At 45.9% G+C, this 20,443-nt stretch overlaps 4 non-coding genes across 4 annotated transcripts; all 4 read right to left on the bottom strand.

Annotated features, from left to right (window-relative positions):
• Positions 1-4,910: 4,910 nt before the first annotated feature.
• TRNAL-CAG (transfer RNA leucine (anticodon CAG)) lies at positions 4,911-4,993 on the bottom strand. Its single transcript has one exon. It is a non-coding gene; the product is annotated as a tRNA-Leu (tRNA).
• Positions 4,994-6,126: 1,133 nt separating this feature from the next.
• TRNAL-CAG (transfer RNA leucine (anticodon CAG)) lies at positions 6,127-6,209 on the bottom strand. The gene has a single exon. It is a non-coding gene; the product is annotated as a tRNA-Leu (tRNA).
• A 10,844-nt stretch (positions 6,210-17,053) lies between these two features.
• TRNAL-CAG (transfer RNA leucine (anticodon CAG)) lies at positions 17,054-17,136 on the bottom strand. Its single transcript has one exon. It is a non-coding gene; the product is annotated as a tRNA-Leu (tRNA).
• Positions 17,137-18,272: 1,136 nt separating this feature from the next.
• On the bottom strand, positions 18,273-18,355 carry TRNAL-CAG (transfer RNA leucine (anticodon CAG)). The gene has a single exon. It is a non-coding gene; the product is annotated as a tRNA-Leu (tRNA).
• Between the last annotated feature and the right edge of the window lie 2,088 nt (positions 18,356-20,443).

Raw genomic sequence — 20,443 nt, 5'->3', positions numbered from 1 at the left:
TTTTTGATACGGTGCTTGGGAAAAAAAAGTCCAAAAATGTATCCACCTTGCAAAATACACTTGTCAGAAGTGGGATTTAAACCCACACCTCCAAGGGAGGCTGCGACCTGAACGCTGCGCCTTAGACCAATCGGCCATCCCGACACTCTGCACACCTCGCTCATGGCTCAATTTCGAGCGTATAAACCAAAATGAGTGCCATGTACTGAGTGAATGTTGTTTAATGTCCTCTGTATTTTCAATTCCAGACCTTCCTGCTCAGGGAAACAGTGGGATCTGAAGCTGATGAAGGAGAGAGGATGGATCATCCTGACAGTGAATCCGGTGGTGACTGCTACTAATTCACAATCATCGACTACTTGGGGTGTGGACATGCAGAAGTTTGAGCCAGTGCACATGGCTGGTGGTGACTGCAACTAATTCTCAATCATCTACTACAAGGGGTGTGGACATGCAGAATTTGGAGCCAGTTCAAGATTCAGATCAGGAGGTGCCTGGCTCCATACCAATCAACTCAGTGCCTCTGAGACAAGGACTTGAACGGTACAGTTTGAGTCCTCGACCGCCATGCTCAACGCGGCTGCAAGGATTCTGGGTGGATTGACTGAATGTGGCATTTCTTGTTTTGTACTATTCTTGTATACTGGATTAGTATAGTATCTTTTTTTTAAGCAGCTATGTTTGTTTTGTATTGGTTAAGGAGAAATGTTGTGTTCGTCATGGGCACGCCTATGATGCACACCAAGGGAGGTAGGGAGTGTTAGTCTCCCCTGAGTTTTGGAGTTGAATGGTAGGCGCGGTGACGTGGAACCGGAGAGAATAAAAGGTCAGGGAAGGTGTTCCTCGTGGCCAATGACTCTATATTATTCTCTGTGTATTTATTAAAACTTATCTGCGAAACAGGCACTGTGTGTGCACGATCCAACACACCCCTCTCATGCCCTGAATACAGAAGTTAAAAACCAGCTGTGATTGGGACGCAGGGGACCCTGGTGCCACTGAACCTTCTGCACTGTGAACCTGCTGAACTATTGACAGCTGCGCTCTTGATATGTAGGGTCGAAACCTTTATCTCTGCCCCTCTATCACGATTTGTTGAAGATGCTGTGATTTCCCGCTTTACTGATTTACTGCGATTTAGCCAACTTCAGGAAATTAGTGCAAGCAACAGAAAATAGATCTTATCGATAATTTACAGAAACTGTTGACATTGTTTTTGATACGGGTGCTTGGAAAAAAAAAGTCCAAAAATGTATCCACCTCGCAAAAGACACTTGTCAGAAGTGGGATTCAAATCCACGCCTCCAAAGGAGACTGCGACCTGAACGCAGCGCCTTAGACCACTTGGCCATCCTGACACTCTAGACACTGCACTGATGGCTCAATTTCCAGCTTATAAACCAAAATGAGTGCCATGTACTGAGTGAATGTTGTTTAATGTCCTCTGTATTTTCAATTCCAGACCTTCCTGCTCAGGGAAACAGTGGGATCTGAAGCTGATGAAGGAGAGAGGATGGATCATCCTGACAGTGGATCCGGTGGTGATTGCTACTAATTCTCAATCATCTACTACATGGGGTGTGGACATGCTGAATTTTGAGCCAGTGCAAATGACAGGTGGTGACTGCTACTAATTCTCAATCACCTACTACAGGGGGTGTGGACATGCAGAATTTGGAGCCAGTTCAAGATTCAGATCAGGAGGTGCCTGGCTCCATACCAATCAACTCAGTGCCTCTGAGACAAGGACTTGAACGGTACAGTTTGAGTCCTCGACCGCCATGCTCAACGCGGCTGCAAGGATTCGGGGTGGATTGACTGAATGTGGCATTTCTTGATGTGTACTATTCTTGTATACTGGATTAGTATAGTATCTTTTTTTTGAGCAGCTATGTTTGTTTTGTATTGGTTAAGGAGAAATGTTGTGTTCATCATGGGCACGCCTATGATGCACACCAAGGGAGGTAGGGAGTGTTAGTCTCCCCCGAGTTTTGGAGTTGGATGGTAGGCGCGGTGACGTGGAACCGGAGAGAATAAAAGGCCAGGGAAGATGTTCCTCGTGGCCAATGACTCTATATTATTCTCTGTGTATTTATTAAAACTTATCTGAGAAATAGGCACCATGTGTGCACGATGCAGCACACCCCTCCCATGCCCTGAATACAGAAGTTAAAAACCAGCTGTGATTGGGACGCAGGGGACCCTGGTGCCACTGAACCTTCTCCACTGTGAACCTGCTGAACTATTGACAGCTGCGCTCTTGATATGTAGGGTCAAAACGTTTATCTCTGCTCCTCTATCACGATTTGTTGAAGATGCTGTGATTTCCCGCTTTACCGCTTTACCGCGATTTAGCCAACTTCAGGAAATTAGTGCAAGCAACGGACAATAGATCTTATCGATAATTTACAGAAACTGTTGACATTGTTTTTGATACGGGTGCTTGGAAAAAAAAAGTCAAAAAATGTATCCACCTCGCAAAAGACACTTGTCAGAAGTGGGATTTGAACCCACGCCTCCAAATGAGACTGCAACCTGAACGCAGTGCCTTAGACCACTCAGCCATCCTGACACTCGTGACACTGCACTGATGGCTCAATTTCCAGCTTATAAACCAAAATGAGTGCCATGTACTGAGTGAATGTTGTTTAATGTCCTCTGTATTTTCAATTCCAGACCTTCCTGCTCAGGGAAACAGTGTGATCTGAAGCTGATGAAGGAGAGAGGATGGATCATCCTGACAGTGGATCCGGTGGTGACTGCTACTAATTCTCAATCATCTACTACATGGGGTGTGGACATGCTGAATTTTGAGCCAGTGCACATGGCCGGTGGTGACTGCTACTAATCCTCAATCATCTACTACAGGGGGTGTGGACATGCAGAATTTGGAGCCAGTTCAAGATTCAGATCAGGAGGTGCCTGGCTCCATACCAATCAACTCAGTGCCTCTGAGACAAGGACTTGAACGGTACAGATTGAGTCCTCGACTGCCATGCTCAACGCGGCTGCAAGGATTCAGGGTGGATTGACTGAATGTGGCATTTCTTGTTGTGTACTATTCTTGTATACTGGTTTAGTATAGTATCTTTTTTTTGAGCAGCTATGTTTGTTTTGTATTGGTTAAGGAGAAATGTTGTGTTCGTCATGGGCATGCCTATGATGCACACCAAGGGAGGTAGGGAGTGTTAGTCTCCCCCAAGTTTTGGAGTTGGATGGTAGGCGCGGTGACGTGGAACCGGAGAGAATAAAAGGTCATGGAAGGTGTTCCTCGTGGCCAATGACTCTATATTATTCTCTGTGTATTTATTAAAACTTATTTGCGAAACAGGCACTGTGTGTGCACGATGCAACACACCCCTCCCGTGCCCTGAATACAGAAGTTAAAAACCAGCTGTGATTGGGACGCAGGGGACCCTGGTGCCACTGAACCTTCTGCACTGTGAACCTGCTGAACTATTGACAGCTGTGCTTTTGATATGTAGGGTCGAAACCTTTATCTCGGCCCCTCTATCACGATTTGTTGAAGATGCTGTGATTTCCTGCTTTACCGATTTACTGCGATTTAGCCAACTTCAGGCAATTAGTGCAAGCAACGGACAATAGATCTTATCGATAATTTACAGAAACTGTTGACATTGTTTTTGATAAGGGTGCTTGGAAAAAAAAAGTATCCAGCTCGCAAAAGACACTTGTCAGAAGAGGGGTTTGAACTCACATCTCCAAGGGAGACTGTGACCTGAATGGAGCACCTTGGACCACCCGGCCATCCTGACACTCTTGACACCAGACTGATGGCTCAATTTCCAGCTTATAAACCAAAATGAGTGCCATGTACTGAGTGAATGTTATTTAATGTCCTCTGTATTTTCAATTCCAGACCTTCCTGCTCAGGGAAACAGTGGGATCTGAAGCTGATGAAGGAGAGAGGATGGATCATCCTGACAGTGGACCCTGTGGTGACTGCTACTAATTCTCAATCATCTACTACATGGGGTGTGGACTTGCAGAATTTTGAGCCAGTGCAAATGGCCGGTGGTGACTGCTACTAATTCTCAATCATCTACTACAGGGGGTGTGGACATGCAGAATTTGGAGCCAGTTCAAGATTCAGATCAGGAGGTGCCTGGCTCCATACCAATCAACTCAGTGCCTCTGAGACAAGGACTTGAACGGTACAGTTTGAGTCCTCGACCGCCATGCTCAACGCGGCTGCAAGGTTTCGGGGTGGATTGACTGAATGTGGTATTTATTGTTGTGTACTATTCTTGCATACTGGATTAGTATAGTATCTTTTTTTTGAGCAGCTATGTTTGTTTTGTATTGGTTAAGGAGAAATGTTGTGTTCGTCATGGGCACGCCCATGATGCACACCAAGGGAGGTAGGGAGTGTTAGTCTCCCCCGAGTTTTAGAGTTGGATGGTAGGTGCGGTGATGTGGAATCGGAGAGAATAAAAGGTAGGGGAAGGTGTTCCTCGTGGCTAAAGACTCCATATTATTCTTTGTGTATTTATTAAAACTTCTCTGCAAAACAGGCACTGTGTGTGCACGACGCAACACCCCCACCCCTCCCATCCCCTGAATACAGAAGTTAAAAACCAGCTGTGATTGGGACACAGGGGACCCTGGTGCCACTGAACCTTCTGCACTGTGAACCTGCTGAACTATTGACAGCTGTGCTTTTGATATGTAGGGTCGAAACCTTTATCTCGGCCCCTCTATCACGATTTGTTGAAGATGCTGTGATTTCCTGCTTTACCGATTTACTGCGATTTAGCCAACTTCAGGCAATTAGTGCAAGCAACGGAAAATAGATCTTATCGATAATTTACAGAAACTGTTGACATTGTTTTTGATACGGTGCTTGGGAAAAAAAAGTCCAAAAATGTATCCACCTCGCAAAAGACACTTGTCAGAAGTGGGATTTGAACCCACACCTCCAAGGGAGGCTGCGATCTGAACGCAGCACCTTAGACCACTCGGCCATCCTGACACTCTTCACACCTCTCTCATGGCTCAATTTCGAGCGTATAAACCAAAATGAGTGCCATGTACTGAGTGAATGTTGTTTAATGTCCTCTGTATTTTCAATTCCAGACCTTCCTGCTCAGGGAAACAGTGGGATCTGAAGCTGATGAAGAAGAGAGGATGGATCATCCTGACAGTGAATCCGGTGGTGACTGCTACTAATTCTCAATCATCGACTACATGGGGTGTGGACATGCTGAATTTTGAGCCAGTGCACATGGCCGGTGTTGACTGCTACTAATTCTCAATCATCTACTACAAGGGGTGTGGACATGAAGAATTTGGAGCCAGTTCAAGATTCAGATCAAGAGGTGCCTGGCTCCATACCAATCAACTCAGTGCCTCTGAGACAAGGACTTGAACGGTACAGTTTGAGTCCTCGACCGCCATGCTCAACGCGGCTGCAAGGATTCGGGGTGGATTGACTGAATGTGGCATTTCTTGTTGTGTACTATTCTTGTATACTGGATTAGTATAGTTTTGTTTTTTTTGAGCAGCTATGTTTGTTTTGTATTGGTTAAGGAGAAATGTTGTGTTCGTCATGGGCACGCCTATGATGCACACCAAGGGAGGTAGGGAGTGTTAGTCTCCCCTGAGTTTTGGAGTTGGATGGTAGGCGCGGTGACGTGGAACCGGAGAGAATAAAAGGTCAGGGAAGGTGTTCCTCGTGGCCAATGACTCTATATTATTCTCTGTGTATTTATTAAAACTTATCTGCGAAACAGGCACCGTGTGGGCACGATGCAACACACCCCTCCCATGCCCTGAATACAGAAGTTAAAAACCAACTGTGATTGGGACGCAGGGGACCCTGGTGCCACTGAACCTTCTGCACTGTGAACCTGCTGAACTATTGACAGCTGCGCTCTTGATATGTAGGGTCGAAACCTTTATCTCTGCCCCTCTATCCCGATTTGTTGAAGATGCTGTGATTTCCCGCTTTACCGATTTACTGCGATTTAGCCAACTTCAGGAAATTAGTGCAAGCAACGGACAATAGATCTTATCGATAATTTACAGAAACTGTTGACATTGTTTTTGATACGGGTGCTTGGAAAAAAAAAAGTCCAAAAATGTATCCACCTCGCAAAAGACACTTGTCAGAAGTGGGATTTGAACCCACGCCTCCAAAGGAGACTGCAACCTGAACGCAGCGCCTTAGACCACTCGGCCATCCTGACACTCTTGACACTGCACTGATGGCTCAATTTCCAGCTTATAAACCAAAATGAGTGCCATGTACTGAGTGAATGTTGTTTAATGTCCTCTGTATTTTCAATTCCAGACCTTCCTGCTCAGGGAAACAGTGGGATCTGAAGCTGATGAAGGAGAGAGGATGGATCATCCTGACAGTGAATCCGGTGGTGACTGCTACTAATTCGCAGTCATCGACTACTTGGGGTGTGGACATGCAGAAGTTTGAGCCAGTGCACATGGCCGGTGGTGACTGCTACTAATTCTCAATCATCTACTACAAGGGGTGTGGACATGCAGAATTTGGAGCCAGTTCAAGATTCAGATCAGGAGGTGCCTGGCTCCATACCAATCAACTCAGTGCCTCTGAGACAAGGACTTGAACGGTACAGTTTGAGTCCTCGACCGCCATGCTCAACGCGGCTGCAAGGATTCGGGGTGGATTGACTGAATGTGGCATTTCTTGTTGTGTACTATTCTTGTATACTGGATTAGTATAGTATCTTTTTTTTGAGCAGCTATGTTTGTTTTGTATTGGTTAAGGAGAAATGTTGTGTTCGTCATGGGCACGCCTATGATGCACACCAAGGGAGGTAGGGAGTGTTAGTCTCCCCCGAGTTTTGGAGTTGGATGGTAGGCGTGGTGACGTGGAACCGGAGAGAATAAAAGGTCAGGGAAGGTGTTCCTCATGGCCAATGACTCTATATTATTCTCTGTGTATTTATTAAAACTTATCTGCAAAACAGGCACCGTGTGTGCACGATGCAACACACCCCTCCCATGCCCTGAATACAGAAGTTAAAAACCAGCTGTGATTGGGACGCAGGGGACTCTGGTGCCACTGAACCTTCTGCACTGTGAACCTGCTGAACTATTGACAGATGCGCTCTTGATATGTAGGGTCGAAACCTTTATCTCTGCCCCTCTATCACGATTTGTTGAAGATGCTGTGATTTCCCGCTTTACCGATTTACTGCGATTTAGCCAACTTCAGGAAATTAGTGCAAGCAACGGACAATAGATCTTATCGATAATTTACAGAAACTGTTGACATTGTTTTTGATACGGGTGCTTGGAAAATAAAAGTCCAAAAATGTATCCACCTCGCAAAAGACACTTGTCAGAAGTGGGTTTCGAACACACGCCTCCAAAGGAGACTGCGACCTGAACTCAGCGACTTAGACCACTCGGCCATCCTGATACTTTTGACACTGCACTGATGGCTCAATTTCCAGCTTATAAACCAAAATGAGTGCCATGTACTGAGTGAATGTTGTTTAATGTCCTCTGTATTTTCAATTCCAGACCTTCCTGCTCAGGGAAACAGTGGGATCTGAAGCTGATGAAGGAGAGAGGATGGATCATCCTGACAGTGAATCCGGTGGTGACTGCTACTAATTCTCAATCATCGACTACTTGGGGTGTGGACATGCAGAAGTTTGAGCCAGTGCACATGGCCGGTGGTGACTGCTACTAATTCTCAATCATCTACTACAAGGGGTGTGGACATGCAGAATTTGGAGCCAGTTCAAGATTCAGATCAGGAGGTGCCTGGCTCCATACCAATCAACTCAGTGCCTCTGAGACAAGGACTTGAACGGTACAGTTTGAGTCCTCGACTGCCATGCTCAACGCGGCTGCAAGGATTCGGGGTGGATTGACTGAATGTGGCATTTCTTGTTTTGTACTATTCTTGTATACTGGATTAGTATAGTATCTTTTTTTTAAGCAGCTATGTTTGTTTTGTATTGGTTAAGGAGAAATGTTGTGTTCGTCATGGGCACGCCTATGATGCACACCAAGGGAGGTAGGGAGTGTTAGTCTCCCCGAGTTTTGGAGTTGGATGGTAGGCGCGGTGACGTGGAACCGGAGAGAATAAAAGGCCAGGGAAGGTGTTCCTCGTGGCCAATGACTCTATATTATTCTCTGTGTATTTATTAAAACTTATCTGCGAAACCGGCACCATGTGTGCACGATGCAACACACCCCTCCCATGCCCTGAATACAGAAGTTAAAAACCAGCTGTGATTGGGACGCAGGGGACCCTGGTGCCACTGAACCTTCTGCACTGTGAACCTGCTGAACTATTGACAGCTGCGCTCTTGATATGTAGGGTCGAAACCTTTATCTCTGCCCCTCTATCACGATTTGTTGAAGATGCTGTGATTTCCCGCTTTACCGATTTACTGCGATTTAGCCAACTTCAGGAAATTAGTGCAAGCAACGGACAATAGATCTTATCGATAATTTACAGAAACTGTTGACATTGTTTTTGATACGGGTGCTTGGAAAAAAAAAGTCCAAAAATGTATCCACCTCGCAAAAGACACTTGTCAGAAGTGGGATTCGAACCCACGCCTCCAAAGGAGACTGAAACCTGAACGCAGCGCCATAGACCACTCGGCCATCCTGACACTCTTGACACTGCACTGATGGCTCAATTTCCAGCTTATAAACCAAAATGAGTGCCATGTACTGAGTGAATGTTGTTTAATGTCCTCTGTATTTTCAATTCCAGACCTTCCTGCTCACTGAAACAGTGGGATCTGAAGCTGATGAAGGAGAGAGGATGGATCATCCTGACAGTGAATCCGGTGGTGACTGCTACTAATTCTCAATCATCGACTACATGGGGTGTGGACATGCAGAAGTTTGAGCAAGTGCACATGGCCGGTGGTGACTGCTACTAATTCTCAATCATCTACTACAAGGGGTGTGGACATGCAGAATTTGGAGCCAGTTCAAGATTCAGATCAGGAGGTGCCTGGCTCCATACCAATCAACTCAGTGCCTCTGAGACAAGGACTTGAACGGTACAGTTTGAGTCCTCGACCGCCATGCTCAACGCGGCTGCAAGGATTCGGGGTGGATTGACTGAATGTGGCATTTCTTGTTGTGTACTATTCTTGTATACTGGATTAGTATAGTATCTTTTTTTTGAGCAGCTATGTTTGTTTTGTATTGGTTAAGGAGAAATGTTGTGTTCGTCATGGGCACGCCTATGATGCACACCAAGGGAGGTAGGGAGTGTTAGTCTCCCCTGAGTTTTGGAGTTGGATGGTAGGCGCGGTGACGTGGAACCGGAGAGAATAAAAGGTCAGGGAAGGTGTTCCTCGTGGCCAATGACTCTATATTATTCTCTGTGTATTTATTAAAACTTATCTGCGAAACAGTCACCGTGTGTGCACGATGCAACACACCGCTCTCATGCCCTGAATACAGAAGTTAAAAACCAGCTGTGATTGGGACGCAGGGGACCCTGGTGCCACTGAACCTTCTGCACTGTGAACCTGCTGAACTATTGACAGCTGCGCTCTTGATATGTAGGGTCGAAACCTTTATCTCTGCCCCTCTATCACGATTTGTTGAAGATGCTGTGATTTCCCGCTTTACCGATTTACTGCGATTTAGCCAACTTCAGGAAATTAGTGCAAGCAACGGACAATAGATCTTATCGATAATTTACAGAAACTGTTGACATTGTTTTTGATACGGGTGCTTGGAAAAAAAAAGTCCAAAAATGTATCCACCTCGCAAAAGACACTTGTCAGAAGTAGGATTCGAACCCACGCCTCCAAAGGAGACTGCGACCTGCACGCACCGCCTTAGACCACTCGGCCATCCTGACACTCTTGACACTTCACTGATGGCTCAATTTCCAGCTTATAAACCAAAATGATTGCCATGTACTGAGTGAATGTTGTTTAATGTCCTCTGTATTTTCAATTCCAGACCTTCCTGCTCAGGGAAACAGTGGGATCTGAAGCTGATGAAGGAGAGAGGATGGATCATCCTGACAGTGGATCCGGTGGTGACTGCTACTAATTCTCAATCATCTACTACATGTGGTGTGGACATGCTGAATTTTGAGCCAGTGCACATGGCCGGTGGTGACTGCTACTAATTCTCAATCATCTACTACAGGGGGTGTGGACATGCAGAATTTGGAGCCAGTTCAAGATTCAGATCAGGAGGTGCCTGGCTCCATACCAATCAACTCAGTGCCTCTGAGACAAGGACTTGAACGGTACAGTTTGAGTCCTCGACCGCCATGCTCAACGCGGCTGCAAGGATTCGGGGTGGATTGACTGAATGTGGCATTTCTTGTTGTGTACTATTCTTGTATACTGGTTTAGTATAGTATCTTTTTTTTTAGCAGCTATGTTTGTTTTGTATTGGTTAAGGAGAAATGTTGTGTTCGTCATGGGCACGCCTATGATGCACACCAAGGGAGGTAGGGAGTGTTAGTCTCCCCCGAGTTTTAGAGTTGGATGGTAGGCGAGGTGACGTGGAACCGGAGAGAATAAAAGGTCAGGGAAGGTGTTCCCCGTGGCCAATGACTCTATATTATTCTCTGTGTATTTATTAAAACTTATTTGCGAAACAGGCACTGTGTGTGCACAATGCAACACACCCCTCCCATGCCCAGAATACAGAAGTTAAAAACCAGCTGTGATTGGGACGCAGGGGACCCTGGTGCCACTGAACCTTCTGCACTGTGAACGTGCTGAACTATTGACAGCTGCGCTTTTGATATGTAGGGTCGAAACCTTTATCTCGGCCCCTCTATCACGATTTGTTGAAGATGCTGTGATTTCCTGCTTTACCGATTTACTGCGATTTAGCCAACTTCAGGCAATTAGTGCAAGCAACGGAAAATAGATCTTATCGATAATTTACAGAAACTGTTGACATTGTTTTTGATACGGTGCTTGGGAAATAAAAGTCCAAAAATGTATCCACCTTGCAAAATACACTTGTCAGAAGTGGGATTTAAACCCACACCTCCAAGGGAGGCTGCGACCTGAACGCAGCGCCATAGACCACTCGGCCATCCTGACACTCTGCACACCTTGCTCATGGCTCAATTTCGAGCGTATAAACCAAAATGAGTGCCATGTACTGAGTGAATGTTGTTTAATGTCCTCTGTATTTTCAATTCCAGACCTTCCTGCTCAGGGAAACAGTGGGATCTGAAGCTGATGAAGGAAAGAGGATGGATCATCCTGACAGTGAATCCGGTGGTGACTGCTACTAATTCTCAATCATCGACTACATGGGGTGTGGACATGCAGAAGTTTGAGCCAGTGCACATGGCCGGTGGTGACTGCTACTAATTCTCAATCATCTACTACAAGGGGTGTGGACATGCAGAATTTGGAGCCAGTTCAAGATTCAGATCAGGAGGTGCCTGGCTCCATACCAATCAACTCAGTGCCTCTGAGACAAGGACTTGAACGGTACAGTTTGAGTCCTCGACCGCCATGCTCAACGCGGCTGCAAGGATTCGGGGTGGATTGACTGAATGTGGCATTTCTTGTTGTGTACTACTCTTGTATACTGGATTAGTATAGTATCTTTTTTTTTAGCAGCTATGTTTGTTTTGTATTGGTTAAGGAGAAATGTTGTGTTCGTCATGGGCACGCCTATGATGCACACCAAGGGAGGTAGGGAGTGTTAGTCTCCCTTGAGTTTTGGAGTTGGATGGTAGGCGCGGTGACGTGGAACCGGAGAGAATAAAAGGTCAGGGAAGGTGTTCCTCGTGGCCAATGACTCTATATTATTCTCTGTGTATTTATTAAAACTTATCTGCGAAACAGGCACCGTGTGTGCACGATGCAACACACCGCTCTCATGCCCTGAATACAGAAGTTAAAAACCAGCTGTGATTGGGACGCAGGGGACCCTGGTGCCACTGAACCTTCTGCACTGTGAACCTGCTGAACTATTGACAGCTGCGCTCTTGATATGTAGGGTCGAAACCTTTATCTCTGCCCCTCTATCACGATTTGTTGAAGATGCTGTGATTTACCGCTTTACTGATTTACTGCGATTTAGCCAACTTCAGGAAATTAGTGCAAGCAACGGACAATAGATCTTATCGATAATTTACAGAAACTGTTGACATTGTTTTTGATACGAGTGCTTGGAAAAAAAAAGTCCAAAAATGTATCCACCTCGCAAAAGACACTTGTCAGAAGTGGGATTCAAATCCACGCCTCCAAAGGAGACTGCAACCTGAAAGCAGCGCCTTAGACCACTCGGCCATCCTGACACTCTTGACACTGCACTGATGGCTCAATTTCCAGCTTATAAACCAAAATGAGTGCCATGTACTGAGTGAATGTTGTTTAATGTCCTCTGTATTTTCAATTCCAGACCTTCCTGCTCAGGGAAACAGTGGGATCTGAAGCTGATGAAGGAGAGAGGATGGATCATCCTGACAGTGAATCCGGTGGTGACTGCTACTAATTCTCAATCATCTACTATATGGGGTGTGGACATGCAGAAGTTTGAGCCAGTGCACATGGCCGGTGGTGACTGCTACTAATTCTCAATCATCTACTACAAGGGGGTTGGACATGCAGAATTTGGAGCCAGTTCAAGATTCAGATCAGGAGGTGCCTGGCTCCATACCAATCAACTCAGTGCCTCTGAGACAAGGACTTGAACGGTACAGTTTGAGTCCTCGACCGCCATGCTCAACGCGGCTGCAAGGATTCGGGGTGGATTGACTGAATGTGGCATTTCTTGTTTTGTACTATTCTTGTATACTGGATTAGTATAGTATCTTTTTTTTAAGCAGCTATGTTTGTTTTGTATTGGTTAAGGAGAAATGTTGTGTTCGTCATGGGCACTCCTATGATGCACACCAAGGGAGGTAGGGAGTGTTAGTCTCCCCCGAGTTTTGGAGTTGGATGGTAGGCGCGGTGACGTGGAACCGGAGAGAATAAAAGGCCAGGGAAGGGGTTCCTCGTGGCCAATGACTCTATATTATTCTCTGTGTATTTATTAAAACTTATCTGCGAAACAGGCACCATGTGTGCACGATGCAACACACCCCTCCCATGCCCTGAATACAGAAGTTAAAAACCAGCTGTGATTGGGACGCAGGGGACCCTGGTGCCACTGAACCTTCTGCACTGTGAACCTGCTGAACTATTGCCAGCTGCGCTCTTGATATGTAGGGTCGAAACCTTTATCTCTGCCCCTCTATCACGATTTGTTGAAGATGCTGTGATTTCCCGCTTTACCGATTTACTGCGATTTAGCCAACTTCAGGAAATTAGTGCAAGCAACGGACAATAGATCTTATCGATAATTTACAGAAACTGTTGACATTGTTTTTGATACGGGTGCTTGGAAAAAAAAAGTCCAAAAATGTATCCACCTCGCAAAAGACACTTGTCAGAAGTAGGATTCGAACCCACGCCTCCAAAGGAGACTGCGACCTGAACGCACCGCCTTAGACCACTCGGCCATCCTGACACTCTTGACACTTCACTGATGGCTCAATTTCCAGCTTATAAACCAAAATGAGTGCCATGTACTGAGTGAATGTTGTTTAATGTCCTCTGTATTTTCAATTCCAGACCTTCCTGCTCAGGGAAACAGTGGGATCTGAAGCTGATGAAGGAGAGAGGATGGATCATCCTGACAGTGGATCCGGTGGTGACTGCTACTAATTCTCAATCATCTACTACATGGGGTGTGGACATGCTGAATTTTGAGCCATTGCACATGGCCGGTGGTGACTGCTACTAATTCTCAATCATGTACTACAGGGGGTGTGGACATGCAGAATTTGGAGCCAGTTCAAGATTCAGATCAGGAGGTGCCTGGCTCCATACCAATCAACTCAGTGCCTCTGAGACAAGGACTTGAACGGTACAGTTTGAGTCCTCGACCGCCATGCTCAACGCGGCTGCAAGGATTCGGGGTGGATTGACTGAATGTGGCATTTCTTGTTGTGTACTATTCTTGTATACTGGATTTGTATAGTATCTTTTTTTTGAGCAGCTATGTTTGTTTTGTATTGGTTAAGGAGAAATGTTGTGTTCGTCATGGGCATGCCTATGATGCACACCAAGGGAGGTAGGGAGTGTTAGTCTCCCCCGAGTTTTGGAGTTGGATAGTAGGCGCGGTGACGTGGAACCGGAGAGAATAAAAGGCCAGGGAAGGTGTTCCTCGTGGCCAATGACTCTATATTATTCTCTGTGTATTTATTAAAACTTATCTGCGAAATAGGCACCATGTGTGCACGATGCAACACATCCCTCCCATGCCCTGAATACCGAAGTTAAAAAACAGCTGTGATTGGGACGCAGGGGACCCTGGTGCCACTGAACCTTCTGCACTGTGAACCTGCTGAACTATTGACAGCTGCGCTCTTGATATGTAGGGTCAAAACCTTTATCTCTGCTCCTCTATCACGATTTGTTGAAGATGCTGTGATTTCCCGCTTTACCGATTTACTGCGATTTAGCCAACTTCAGGAAATTAGTGCAAGCAACGGACAATAGATCTTATCGATAATTTACAGAAACTGTTGACATTGTTTTTGATACGGGTGCTTGGAAAAAAAAAGTCAAAATATGTATCCACCTCGCAAAAGACACTTGTCAGAAGTGGGATTTGAACCCACGCCTCCAAATGAGACTGCAACCTGAACGCAGTGCCTTAGACCACTCGGCTATCCTGACACTCGTGACACTGCACTGATGGCTCAATTTCCAGCTTATAAACCAAAATGAGTGCCATGTACTGAGTGAATGTTGTTTAATGTCCTCTGTATTTCCAATTCCAGACCTTCCTGCTCAGGGAAACAGTGGGATCTGAAGCTGATGAAGGAGAGAGGATGGATCATCCTGACAGTGGATCCGGTGGTGACTGCTACTAATTCTCAATCATCTACTACATGGGGTGTGGACATGCTGAATTTTGAGCCAGTGCACATGGCCGGTGGTGACTGCTACTAATTCTCAATCATCTACTACAGGGGGTGTGGACATGCAGAATTTGGAGCCAGTTCAAGATTCAGATCAGGAGGTGCCTGGCTCCATACCAATCAACTCAGTGCCTCTGAGACAAGGACTTGAACAGTACAGTTTGAGTCCTCGACTGCCATGCTCAACGCGGCTGCAAGGATTCAGGGTGGATTGACTGAATGTGGCATTTCTTGTTGTGTACTATTCTTGTATACTGGTTTAGTATAGTATCTTTTTTTTGAGCAGCTATGTTTGTTTTGTATTGGTTAAGGAGAAATGTTGTGTTCGTCATGGGCACGCCTATGATGCACACCAAGGGAGGTAGGGAGTGTTAGTCTCCCCCAAGTTTTGGAGTTGGATGGTAGGCGCGGTGACGTGGAACCGGAGAGAATAAAAGGTCATGGAAGGTGTTCCTCGTGGCCAATGACTCTATATTATTCTCTGTGTATTTATTAAAACGTATTTGCGAAACAGGCACTGTGTGTGCACGATGCAACACACCCCTCCCGTGCCCTGAATACAGAAGTTAAAAACCAGCTGTGATTGGGACGCAGGGGACCCTGGTGCAACTGAACCTTCTGCACTGTGAACCTGCTGAACTACTGACAGCTGTGCTTTTGATATGTAGGGTCGAAACCTTTATCTCGGCCCCTCTATCACGATTTGTTGAAGATGCTGTGATTTCCTGCTTTATCGATTTACTGCGATTTAGCCAACTTCAGGCAATTAGTGCAAGCAACGGACAATAGATCTTATCGATAATTTACAGAAACTGTTGACATTGTTTTTGATAAGGGTGCTTGGAAAAAAAAAGTCCAAAAATGTATCCAGCTCGCAAAAGACACTTGTCAGAAGAGGGGCTTGAACCCACATCTCCAAGGAAGATTGTGACCTGAATGGAGCACCTTGGACCACCCGGCCATCCTGACACTCTTGACACCAGACTGATGGCTCAATTTCCAGCTTATAAACCAAAATGAGTGCCATGTACTGAGTGAATGTTATTTAATGTCCTCTGTATTTTCAATTCCAGACCTTCCTGCTCAGGGAAACAGTGGGATCTGAAGCTGATGAAGGAGAGAGGATGGATCATCCTGACAGTGGACCCTGTGGTGACTGCTACTAATTCTCAATCATCTACTACATGGGGTGTGGACTTGCAGAATTTTGAGCCAGTGCATATGGCCGGTGGTGACTGCTACTAATTCTCAATCATCTACTACAGGGGGTGTGGACATGCAGAATTTGGAGCCAGTTCAAGATTCAGATCAGGAGGTGCCTGGCTCCATACCAATCAACTCAGTGCCTCTGAGACAAGGACTTGAACGGTACAGTTTGAGTCCTCGACCGCCATGCTCAACGCGGCTGCAAGGATTCGGGGTGGATTGACTGAATGTGGTATTTATTGTTGTGTACTATTCTTGTATACTGGATAAGTATAGTATCTTTTTTTTGAGCAGCTATGTTTGTTTTGTATTGGTTAAGGAGAAATGTTGTGTTCGTCATGGGCACGCCCATGATGCACACCAAGGGAGGTAGGGAGTGTTAGTCTCCCCCGAGTTTTGGAGTTGGATGGTAGGTGCGGTGATGTGGAATCGGAGAGAATAAAAGGTCAGGGAAGGTGTTCCTCGTGGCTAAAGACTCCATATTATTCTTTGTGTATTTATTAAAACTTCTCTGCAAAACAGGCACTGTGTGTGCACGACGCAACACCCCCACCCCTCCCATCCCCTGAATACAGAAGTTAAAAACCAGCTGTGATTGGGACGCAGGGGACCCTGGTGCCACTGAACCTTCTGCACTGTGAACCTGCTGAACTATTGAGAGCTGCGCTTTTGATATGTAGGGTCGAAACCTTTATCTCGGCCCCTCTATCACGATTTGTTGAAGATGCTGTGATTTCCTGCTTTACCGATTTACTGCGATTTAGCCAACTTCAGGCAATTAGTGCAAGCAACGGAAAATAGATCTTATCGATAATTTACAGAAACTGTTGACATTGTTTTTGATACGGTGCTTGGGAAAAAAAAGTCCAAAAATGTATCCACCTTGCAAAATACACTTGTCAGAAGTGGGATTTGAACCCACACCTCCAAGGGAGGCTGCGACCTGAACGCAGCACCTTAGACCACTCGGCCATCCTGACACTCTTCACACCTCCCTCATGGCTCAATTTCGAGCGTATAAACCAAAATGAGTGCCATGTACTGAGTGAATGTTGTTTAATGTCCTCTGTATTTTCAATTCCAGACCTTCCTGCTCAGGGAAACAGTGGGATCTGAAGCTGATGAAGGAGAGAGGATGGATCATCCTGACAGTGAATCCGGTGGTGACTGCTACTAATTCTCAATCATCGACTACATGGGGTGTGGACATGCTGAATTTTGAGCCAGTGCACATGGCCGGTGGTGACTGCTACTAATTCTCAATCATCTACTACAGGGGGTGTGGACATGCAGAATTTGGAGCCAGTTCAAGATTCAGATCAGGAGGTGCCTGGCTCCAAACCAATCAACTCAGTGCCTCTGAGACAAGGACTTGAACGGTACAGTTTGAGTCCTCGACCGCCATGCTCAACGCGGCTGCAAGGATTCGGGGTGGATTGACTGAATGTGGCATTTCTTGTTGGGTGTTATTCTTGTATACTGGATTAGTATAGTATCTTTTTTTTGAGCAGCTATGTTTGTTTTGTATTGGTTAAGGAGAAATGTTGTGTTCTTCATGGGCACGCCTATGATGCACACAAAGGGAGGTAGGGAGTGTTAGTCTCCCCGAGTTTTGGAGTTGGATGGTAGGCGCGGTGACGTGGAACCGGAGAGAATAAAAGGTCAGGGAAGGTGTTCCTCGTGGCCAATGACTCTATATTATTCTCTGTATATTTATTAAAACTTATCTTATCTGCGAAACAGGCACCGTGTGTGCACGATGCAACACACCCCTCCCATGCCCTGAATACAGAAGTTAAAAACCAGCTGTGATTGGGACGCAGGGGACCCTGGTGCCACTGAACCTTCTGCACTGTGAACCTGCTGAACTATTGACAGCTGCGCTCTTGATATGTAGGGTCGAAACCTTTATCTCTGCCCCTCTATCACGATTTGTTGAAGATGCTGTGATTTCCCGCTTTACCGATTTACTGCGATTTAGCCAACTTCAGGAAATTAGTGCAAGCAACGGACAATAGATCTTATTGATAATTTACAGAAACTGTTGACATTGTTTTTGATACGGGTGCTTGGAAAAAAAAGAGTCCAAAAATGTATCCACCTCGCAAAAGACACTTGTCAGAAGTGGGATTCGAACCCACGCCTCCAAAGGAGACTGCGACCTGAACGCAGCGCCTTAGACCACTCGGCCATCCTGACACTCTTGATGCTGCACTGATGGCTCAATTTACAGCTTTTAAACCAAAATGAGTGCCATGTACTGAGTGAATGTTGTTTAATGTCCTCTGTATTTTCAATTCCAGACCTTCCTGCTCAGGGAAACAGTGGGATCTGAAGCTGATGAAGGAGAGAGGATGGATCATCCTGACAGTGGATCCGGTGGTGACTGCTACTAATTCTCAATCATCTATTACATGGGGTGTGGACATGCTGAATTTTGAGCCAGTGCACATGGCCGGTGGTGACTGCTACTAATTCTCAATCATCTACTACAGGGGGTGTGGACATGCAGAATTTGGAGCCAGTTCAAGATTCAGATCAGGAGGTGCCTGGCTCCATACCAATCAACTCAGTGCCTCTGAGACAAGGACTTGAATGATACAGTTTGAGTCCTCGACCGCCATGCTCAACGCGGCTGCAAGGATTCGGGGTGGATTGACTGAATGTGGCATTTCTTGTTGTGTACTATTCTTGTATACTGGTTTAGTATAGTATCTTTTTTTTTAGCAGCTATTTTTGTTTTGTATTGGTTAAGGAGAAATGTTGTGTTCGTCATGGGCACGCCTATGATGCACACCAAGGGAGGTAGGGAGTGTTAGTCTCCCCCGAGTTTTGGAGATGGATGGTAGGCACGGTGACGTGGAACCGGAGAGAATAAAAGGTCAGGGAAGGTGTTCCTCGTGGCCAATGACTCTATATTATTCTCTGTGTATTTATTAAAACTTATTTGCGAAACAGGCACTGTGTGTGCACGATGCAACACACCCCTCCCATGCCCAGAATACAGAAGTTAAAAACCAGCTGTGATTGGGACGCAGGGGACCCTGGTGCCACTGAACCTTCTGCACTGTGAACCTGCTGAACTATGGACAGCTGTGCTTTTGATATGTAGGGTCGAAACCTTTATCTCGGCCCCTCTATCACGATTTGTTGAAGATGCTGTGATTTCCTGCTTTACCGATTTACTGCGATTTAGCCAACTTCAGGCAATTAGTGCAAGCAACGGACAATAGTTCTTATCGATAATTTACAGAAACTGTTGACATTGTTTTTGATAAGGGTGCTTGGAAAAAAAAGTCCAAAAATGTATCCACCTCACAAAGACACTTGTCAGAAGATGGGTTTCAACCCACGTCTCCAAGGGAGACTGTGACCTGAATGCAGCACCTTAGACCACCCGGCCATCCTGACACTCTTGACACCAGACTGATGGCTCAATTTTCAGCTTATAAACCAAAATGAGTGCCATGTACTGAGTGAATGTTATTTAATGTCCTCTGTATTTTCAATTCCAGACCTTCCTGCTCAGGGAAACAGTGGGATCTGAAGCTGATGAAGGAGAGAGGATGGATCATCCTGACAGTGGACCCTGTGGTGGCTGCTACTAATTCTCAATCATCTACTACATGGGGTGTGGACTTGCAGAATTTTGAGCCAGTGCATATGGCCGGTGGTGACTGCTACTAATTCTCAAACATCTACTACAGGGGGTGTGGACATGCAGAATTTGGAGCCAGTTCAAGATTCAGATCAGGAGGTGCCTGGCTCCATACCAATCAACTCAGTGCCTCTGAGACAAGGACTTGAACGGTACAGTTTGAGTCCTCGACCGCCATGCTCAACGCGGCTGCAAGGATTCGGGGTGGATTGACTGAATGTGGTATTTATTGTTGTGTACTATTTTTGTATACTAGATTAGTATAGTATCTTTTTTTTGAGCAGCTATGTTTGTTTTGTATTGGTTAAGGAGAAATGTTGTGTTCGTCATGGGCACGCCCATGATGCACACCAAGGGAGGTAGGGAGTGTTAGTCTCCCCGAGTTTTGGAGTTGGATGGTAGGTGCGGTGATGTGGAATCGGAGAGAATAAAAGGTAGGGCAAGGTGTTCCTCGTGGCCAAAGACTCCATATTATTCTTTGTGTATTTATTAAAACTTCTCTGCAAAACAGGCACTGTGTGTGCACGACGCCACACCCCCACCCCTCCCATCCCCTGAATACAGAAGTTAAAAACCAGGTCTGATTGGGACGCAGGGGACCCTGGTGCCACTGAACCTTCTGCACTGTG

This window comes from Pleurodeles waltl, unplaced genomic scaffold (assembly GCF_031143425.1).
Source record: "Pleurodeles waltl isolate 20211129_DDA unplaced genomic scaffold, aPleWal1.hap1.20221129 scaffold_39, whole genome shotgun sequence".
In the NCBI taxonomy this organism is placed as follows: domain Eukaryota; kingdom Metazoa; phylum Chordata; class Amphibia; order Caudata; family Salamandridae; genus Pleurodeles; species Pleurodeles waltl.
The sequence above is the reverse complement of the archived record's forward strand: the minus strand, read 5'-3'. Positions and strand labels throughout refer to the sequence as shown.